This window comes from Salmo salar, chromosome ssa04, assembly GCF_905237065.1.
Source record: "Salmo salar chromosome ssa04, Ssal_v3.1, whole genome shotgun sequence".
Taxonomy (NCBI): Eukaryota; Metazoa; Chordata; class Actinopteri; order Salmoniformes; family Salmonidae; genus Salmo; species Salmo salar.
Genome location: NC_059445.1, coordinates 59,044,520 through 59,053,566, shown reverse-complemented (window position 1 = coordinate 59,053,566; position 9,047 = coordinate 59,044,520).

The following is a 9,047-nucleotide window of genomic DNA, read 5'->3' as shown; positions in this document are numbered from 1 at the left end:
CTTTCAGTAGCCTAGTCTTGCTTTATTGTATTGTTTATCCACCCCTGTGAACTCATTCAATATCCCACAAGCACACAAATACTTCCATACTTTTACATATCAAACACACTGGTTTCTTGTTGATGGAAGCAGCTCCTGTATTCAATCCTTTAGCCAGGCCTGACATTTAGTTAAACAATCACACCAAAGAGGAAGTTAACACATTCCAGAAGCCACCAAAACATTGCTTTGTTGTGCTGGTCGCTGCTCAGTGAAGAGGTAACTGGGGTTCAGGTTGGGGCAGAGATGTGCTATTGTCTGTTTAGCCATGTCATGGACTGGGGTCACACTTTGTCTTTCTTTCTGTGACCGGGATAGCATGCAGAGAGCCTGGTTGACCTGCATTTTTGGACACGTTTTTGTAGAGTACTGAAATTCCTGTCATTCAGCTGCTATCGGTGGTCCGATTCTGTTTTCCAACTTAAAAAGCTCTCCATGGGTCCAGGCTTCACTGGTCTGGTATGTGGATAGTATTTTTTTCTGCACAGCAAGAAGTTAACCCTTTGAGTCATAAATCTTTTTTCTGTAAGTCTGGCTGCCTTGTCTCAGAGTGAGACACTCAAACCGCACGTATTTCCTCCACACTTGACCAAGGTTGTGTTGACTAAAGAAAACACTAAATGCTTTATTAAGTGCGTTAAGAGGTAGTGTGAGATTTACATGTTAACTCTTGAACCCACTTAAGATCAGAGCACCTTGCCTCCCTCTAAAAAGAGTGTTTCAAATGAACTCACAAAAAGTTTGCCTTTTATCCTCTCCTTTTGATGTTAGTCTTTGTTCATTATGTGGAAAATAAAGCACAGAAGAATGAATGTCTCACCAAAATGAAGTGTTTTGTTTTTTTTCTCCAGGGGGTTGCAACAATGGCCCTTAAGTGCTTATTTGGTGTGTTTTGTTTTTCAGCACATCAACCATCTGTCTGTTCCCCATGGCAGCAGAAAGAGTGTGTGTGTTCAGGGGGCCTGTGTCTGAGCAAGACTTTTGGACACCACACAATTGTTTTCCTTTTGGAAACTAACACAGTCAGATGTGAGGCTAACTCAGGGATAGGATACAGCCGTTTGTGCATGCCTGCCTATGTGTCAGTTGTAGCAGACCTTTCCAAGGATGTGGTCCTCATCCCTCATAGACAGAGGAGTTGGCTAAAGCATAAACAAATCACATTTTATTTGTCACATGCTTCATAAACAACAGGTGTAAACTCTGTGAAATGCTTACTTACGGCCCGTACCAACAAAGCAGAAACAAAGAAATACATAATGAGTAACAATAACTTGGCTATAGATATTGGGTACCAGTACCGAGTCGATGTGCAGGGGTACGAGGTAATTGAGGTAGATATTTACATATAACTAGGAATAAAGTGACTAGGCAACAGGATAGATACACTGTTGCAACTGTTTATGTGATGAGTCAAAAAAGTTGTGCAAAAATGGTCAATGCAGATAATCCAGGTAGCAATTTCACTAACTATACTGAACAAAAATATAAACACAACATGTAAAGTGTTGGTCCCATGTTTCATGACCTGAAATATAAGATCCCAGAAACGTTCCATTCGCACAAAAGCTTACTTCTCAAAAATAAGCTTTTACATCCCTGTTAGTGAGCATTTCTCCTTTGCCAAGATAATCCATCCACCTGACAGGTGTGTCATATGAAGAAGCTGATTAAACAGCATGATCATTACACAAGTGCACCTTGTGATAAGGACATTAAAAGGCCAATAAAATGTGCAGTTTTATCACACAACCCAATGCCACAGATATCTCAAGTTTTGAGGGAGTGTGCAATTGGCATGCTGACTGCAGGAATGTCCACCAGAGCTGTTGCCAGACATTTGAATGTTCATTTCTCTACCATATGTCGTCTCCAACTTGGTTTTAGAGAATTTGGCAGTACGTATTCAGTGTATGTAGCAGTCTTATGGCTTGGGGGTAGAAGCTGTTCAGGGTCCTGTTGATTCCAGACTTAAATAAGAAATACAATAAAAAGTAACACAATAAAATAACGATAGCGAGGCTATATACAGGGGGTACCGGTAGATAGAGGCAAAGTGACTATGCATAGATAATAAACTGGGTCAATGCAAATAGTCCGGGTAGCCATTTGATTAACTGTATAGCAGTCTTATGGCTTTGGGGTAGAAGCTGTTAAGGAGCCTTTTGGACCTAGACTTGGCGCTCCGGTACCGCTTGCCGTGCGGTAGCAGAGAGAACAGTCTATGACTTGGGTGGATGGAGTCTTGGCCCCAGTGATGTACTGGGCAGTGCGCACTACCCTCTGTAGCCCCTTGTGGTCAGATGCCAAGCAGTTGCCATACCAAGTGTTGATGCAGCCAGTCAAGATGCTCTCAATGGTGCAGCTGTAGAACTTGTTGAGGATCTGAGGGTTCATGCCAAATCTTTTCAGCCTCCTAATGGGGAAGAGGCATTGTCGTGCCCTCTTCACGACTGTGTTGGTGTGTGTGGACCATGATAGATCCTTAGTGATGTGGACATAGAGGAACAAAGCTTTCAACCCGCTCCACTACAGCCCAGTCGATGTGAATGGGGCGTGCTCTGCGCTCAGTTTCCTGTAGTCCACGAGCAGATCATTTGTCTTGCTGACGTTGAGGGAGAGGCTGTTGTCCTTGCACCAAATGGCCAGGCCAGGCCTACCACCGTTGTGTCGTCAGCAAACTTAATGATGGTGTTGAAGTCGTGTGCGGCCACGCAGTCGTAGGTGAACAGGGAGTACAGGAGTGGACTAAGTACGCACCCCTGAGAAACCCCCGTGTTGAGGGTCAGTGTGGCGGATGTATTGTTGCCTACCCTCACCATCTGAAGTTAGGAAGTCCAGGATCCAGTTGCAAAGGGAGGTGTTAGTCCCAGGGTCCTTAGCTTAGTGATGAGCTTGGAGGGCACTATTGTGTTGAGTGCTGAGCTGTAGTCAATGAACAGCATTCTCACATCGGTGTTCCTCTAGTCCAGGTGGGAAAGGGCAGTGTGGAGTGCAATAGAGATTGTGTCATCTGTGGATCTGTTGAGGCGGTATGCAAATTGGAGTGGGTCCAGGGTTTCTAGGATGATGGTGTGGATGTGAGCCACGGCCAGCCTTTCAAAGCATTTCATGGCTACAGATTTGAGTGCTACTGGGCGATAGTCATTTAGACAGGTTACCTTAACGTTCTTGGGCAAAGGGACTATGGTGGTCCTACTTGAAACGTAAGTATTACAGACTGGGTCAGGGAGAGGTTGAAAATGTCACTGAAGGCACTAACCACCTGGTCAGCGCATGCTTTGAGTACGCATCCTGGTAATGCGTCTGGCCCTGCGGCCTTGTGAAAGGTAACCTGTTTAAATGTCTTACAATGGCTACAGAAAGTGTGATGACACAGTTGCCCGGAACAGCTGGTGCTCTCATGCATGGTTCAGTGTTGCTTGTCTTGAAGCGAACATAGATGGCATTTAGCTCATCCGGTAGGTTCACGTCACTGGGCAGCTTGTGGTTAGGTTTCCCTTTGTAATCCGTGATAGTTTGCAAGCCCTGCCACATCCAACGAGGATTCGATCTTAGTCCTGTATTGACGCTTTAGCTGTTTGATGGCTCGTCGGTGGTCTTAGCGGGATTTCTTATAATCGTCCAGATTAGTGTCCCGTTTCTTAAAAGTGGCAGCTCTAGCCTTTAGCTCAGTGCCGAAGTTGCCTCTAATCCATGGCTTCTGGTTGGGAGAAACAGTACCAGTCAAAAGTTTGGACACACCTACTCATTCCAGGGTTTTTCATTACTTGTACTATTTTCTACATTGTAGAATAATAGTGAAGACATCAAAACTATGAAAAGGCAACAAATGCTCAGCACATGTGGGAAGTCCTTCAAGACTGTTGGAAAAGCATTCCTCATGAAGCTGGTTGAGAGAATGCCAAGAGTGTGCAAAGCTGTCATCAAGGTAAAGGGTGGCTACTTTGAAGAATCTCAAATATATTTTGATTTGTTTAACCATTTTGTGGTTACTACATGATTCCATGAGTGTTATTTCATAGTTTTGATATCTTCACTATTATTCTATAATGTAGAAAATAGTAAAAATAAAGAAAAACCCTTTTGACTGGTACTGTATACGTATGGTCACTGTGGGGACGACGTCATTAATGCACTTATTAAGAAAGCCGGTGACCCAGGGGCGAAAATATGATATCAACTTTGGAGGGGACAATTACATTACATTTTCTCAAGAGCAATTCCTGAGGGGGACACCAAAAGTAGTGCTGTAACACATAGCCTACATTGTAATATGGTAAATGTATATTGAGGAACCAAAGAAATAAGGTGTTTGCCGTACTCCTAACTACCGGTACCCAAAACTACACAACTAATCACAACAGCAATACCATTGCCTTTAACAAATCTTAGTTCAGTCACCAGTTTAAGTTGAGAGTGGGGGTATCCATGGCATTTTCCAATTATGTTCCTATTTTACAAGTAAAAAAAATTGAGAACCTTTCATAATGTTGCCAAACAAAGACTCAACAAACTTACCTGAGACTCCCTGTCTCTGCCAGTCTGTCCCTGCATATCTGTCCCTAACTCTGCTGTCTGTGTGCTATCTGTTGCCTGCTCTGCCTAATGACATCATTGTGAAACATTTCCATTAGAATTTAATTTCTTTCTTATGAACATTTTATCAACTAGTCTTTGAGATATTAGGCTACTAGGGTTCTTAGTTTGCGTTTTGGTGTACTGAAAAATACTCTGATGTCCGTCTTTTATTTTTCTGCCATTTTTCTACCTGGCTGGCTGGCTACACACACACAGTGTGTAGGTTATTTACAGTAGGAGATGGGCTTCTATCATCTTATCTTTTATCATTCTATTTGGGCTTCGATCTAAAAGGTAGCTAGCAAATGTGAAACGGATTAAAATGACAAGAGTTGACAGCTGTATGAGTTCACCATTTACACAACATATGCTGCAACCTTTTGTAATTTTAATAGTTTGTTTCATATTGAATGGCTTCCAACAATAGCTGAATTTGCAAAGCTAGCGAGCACCAATTCCGTTTCAGTGGTGTTTGCTATAATCTTTGCTACCGGGGTTAAATAAAGGTGAAATAAAATAAATAAATAAAAGTTCCCTTGCGACAATTTAGCTTTTGTAACGAGACCATTAAATATATTTAAGACAATGGTAGAAGAGAGTGTAGTTCTGTTCAGTTTGGACTTCAGTTTATCGCTAACCTTATCACAGGGACTTTGAAGCACTAATTTACATCATCTGCATGCTGATCTTGGAATAAATTGACGATAGCAAAGATTCCATCTTTGACGAGGCCATATAAATGGAATAGGTACTAGCTTTTGCGCGCTAGCTCTGCATATTCAGCTAGTGTGTGTGCGCGATTGACTGGATTAACCTCACGTTAGTTACGTTCATTGAGTGCCTTTCAGACAGTAGATACGACCCCTCTGTTACCTTGCCAACTAAGGAACTGGCAGTGGATCAAACCATTGTGAGGCAGAGGGTGGGGGGGTTGCAATCTTTTGAAACTTAAAAACACGCTATTAAGTGTCTATAATCAGCACAATTGCTTTCATTGCATATTAATAATATTATTTAAATTACATAGTTATGTTTCAGTGATATATTGGGGGGGACAAATCATATTTTTCCCAGGATGGGGGGGTCGTGTGTCCCCCGTCCCCCCCCCGGGATTTCCGCCCCTGCGGTGACCTCAGTGCCATCGGATGAATCCCGGAACATATTCCAGTCTGTTCTAGCGAAACAGTCCTGTAGTTTAGCATCCGCTTCATTGGACCACTTTTGTATTGAGTGCGTCACTGGTACTTTCTGTTAGAGTTTTTGCTTGTAAGCAGGAATCGGGGATAGAATAGAATTCTGGTAGAATTCTGGTTTGACACATGGATGCCGAGGGAGAGCTTTGTATACGTTTCTGTGTATGGAGTAAAGGTGATCTAGAGTTCTGTCTCCTCTAGTTGCACAGGTGACATGCTGGTAGAAATTAGATCAAATGGATTTCAGTTTCCCTGCATTTAAAATCCCCGGCCACTAGGAGCGCCGCCTCTGGATGAGCATTTTCTTGTTGCGTATGACCCTATACAGCTCGTTGAGTGCAGTCTTAGTGCCAACATCGGTTTGGAGTGGTAAATGGAAAGCTACGAAAAATATAGATAAACTCTTGGTAAATAGTATGGTCTACGGCTTATCATGAGGTATTCTAACTCAGGCGAGCAGAACCTCGAAACTTCCTTAATATTAGAGATCCCACACCAGCTGTTGTTAACAAAGAGACACACACCTCCCCCTTGTGCTTACCCGAGGCTGCTGTTCGATCCTGCCGATGCATAGAAAAACCAGCTAGATGTATATTATCCATGTCCTTGTTCAGATATGACTCCGAGAAACATAGGATATTACAGTTCTTAAGGTCCCATTGATTGGATAGTCTCAAATAGAGCTCATCCAGTTTGTTCTCCAGTGATTGTATGTTCGCCAATAGAATGGAGGGTAGAGGCGGAGCCTGTAAAACAGCAGCTGTCCATTGAAGCCCCATTCTGAGTAGTGCAGTTCTGAGACCAGAGTACTAGAGTGAAGATGTGAGTTGGAACGAAAGCCTTTTGTCTTTGTCCACCTGCCTTCACTCCCCTTCACCCCATAGACTTCCTAAAATAGAACCATATCAATAAATCAATACCACTCTTTTATGAGCTCAGAACAAGCTGCTCATTGTCCTCCATCTCCCTCTGTTTCTCCAGCCCAGTTTGAAAGTACTCTGAATGACTAAGAAATCATGTTACTTTGTTCAAATACGAGAAATGAATTCTAATTCCTCAATCTAATGCTATGGTGTTTTAGTCTACTTTCGGCCCTACTGACAGATTATAGGAACTAGTTTGTGTTGTGTAATTCAGTTTGAGCTTGATGCAAAAGCTGCTGTATTCTCCTCCCTTCAGCCCCAGCAGAGTAATTTGGCCACTGAAAGACTGAGAGCCTGGTGTCAGAGTCCTGTATGGAGCTACTGGCTCAATCCCCTGCTGCTCCATTTAAGACAGGGTGTGAGCTTTGGACACTGAAGCCAACACACACACATACCATGATCCCACCCACCCACCCAAACAAACACACACTCACCCCCCATGTATGCATGCCACTGCTGGAGAATCCTGGACATTGGATCCCAGCCCATTCTTTGCTAGACAGATGTCTTCCCTGAGAACAATCACCATCTCCAGTGAAAATAATTGGTACCTTAGCCATCTGCAGGAGACGCTGAGGACCGGATGGATGAGGAGAATAATTAATGTTAACCCACTTAACAGGGAGGGGGGCCGCTCTGGGCCAAACACAAATCCTCATTGGATGAGACAGCAAGGAAGGAGGGGTGAGTGCGGGGGGCGTGAGCATGTGTGGTATGAGGGTCATTGATGTGGAGATGGAATATTGTTGGATAAAGATGATAAGAGCATATGTAAGTGTAGAGGTGTGTATTGTGTGTGTGTGTGTGTGTTGGGGGGAATGATTGACACTCATATCTATTTCTACATTAGTGACATGCTGTGATTTGTGTCAGTTAGACTGATGAAGGATTACTGCTCTTCCCCCTCCTGAAAATAAAGCATTATGAAACCGTAAATGTACACAAGAGACATTCTATTACCATGTTATTACCAATTTAGTTTATGCTGTAATGTAAAGTGCCACTATCCATGGCACTTTCTCTCATGGATGCTAGAAACATGGCCTGTCTCGTATTGTGTTCTGAGTGACAGTTCCCTGGCAATGGTAGGGCTGGCAGACGTACACTACATGACCAAAGGTATGTGGACACCTGCTCGTCGAACATCTCATTCCAAAATCATGGGTATTAATATGGAGTTGGTCCCCCCCTTCGCAGCTATAACAGCCTCCACTCTTCTGGGAAGGCTTTCCACTAGATGTTGGAACATTGCTGCAGGTACTTGCTTTCATTCAGCCACAAGAGCGTTAGTGAGGTTGGGCGCTGATGTTGGGCGATTAGGCCTGGCTCGCAAAGTTGGAAGCACAGAATCATCTAGAATGTCATTGTATGCTGTAGCATTAAGATTTCCATTCATTGAAACTAAGGGGCCTAGCCCAAACCATGAAAAACAGCCCCAGACCATTATTCCTCCTCCACCAAACGTTACACTTGGCACTATGCATTCGGGTAGGTAGTGCTCTCCTGGCATCCTCCAAACCCAGATTCGTCTGTCAGCCTGCCAGATGGTGAAGCGTGCTGCCAATGGCGGCGAGCTTTACACCACTCCAGCCGACGATTGGCATTGCGCATGGTGATCTTAGGCTTGTGTGTGGCTGCTCAGCCATGGAAACCCATTTCATTAAGCTCCTGACGAACAGTTCTTGTGCTGACGTTGCTTCCAGAGGCAGTTTGGAGCTTGTGTGGCCTACCACTTCGCGACTGTGCCATTGTTGCTCCTAGACGTTTCCACATCACAATAACAGCACTTACAGTTGACCGGGGCAGCTCTAACAGGTCAGAAATTTTACAAACTGACTTATTGGAAAGGCGGCATCCTATGACGGTGCCACGTTGAAAGTCAAGGAGCTCTTTAGTAAGGCCATTCTACTGCCAATGTGTGTCTATGGAGATTGAATGGCTGTGTGCTCGATTTTATACACCTGTCAGCAACGGGTGTGGTTGAAATAACCGAATCCACTAATTTGAAGGGGTGTACACATACTTTTGTATATATAGTGTATGTGGGTGTTGAGCACAATGAAGCCTGGGTGCACAACACTGAGGCTGCCCCTGAGGCTCCGTCCAACACTGTTTGGGTAGGAGTTGGGTCAGCTGTAGGCACAGATTCAGGATCAGTTTACCCTCCCCAAACTGTAGCTATAACCATAAGGAGAAAAAAATAACAAAACTGACCTTAGCAACTTAATCTTACTCTATACTCAAAAATACACTGTAGACCCAGACTGGGCTCTAGGATCTTTATCCCAATTATCATGCAACAAAACTGTTC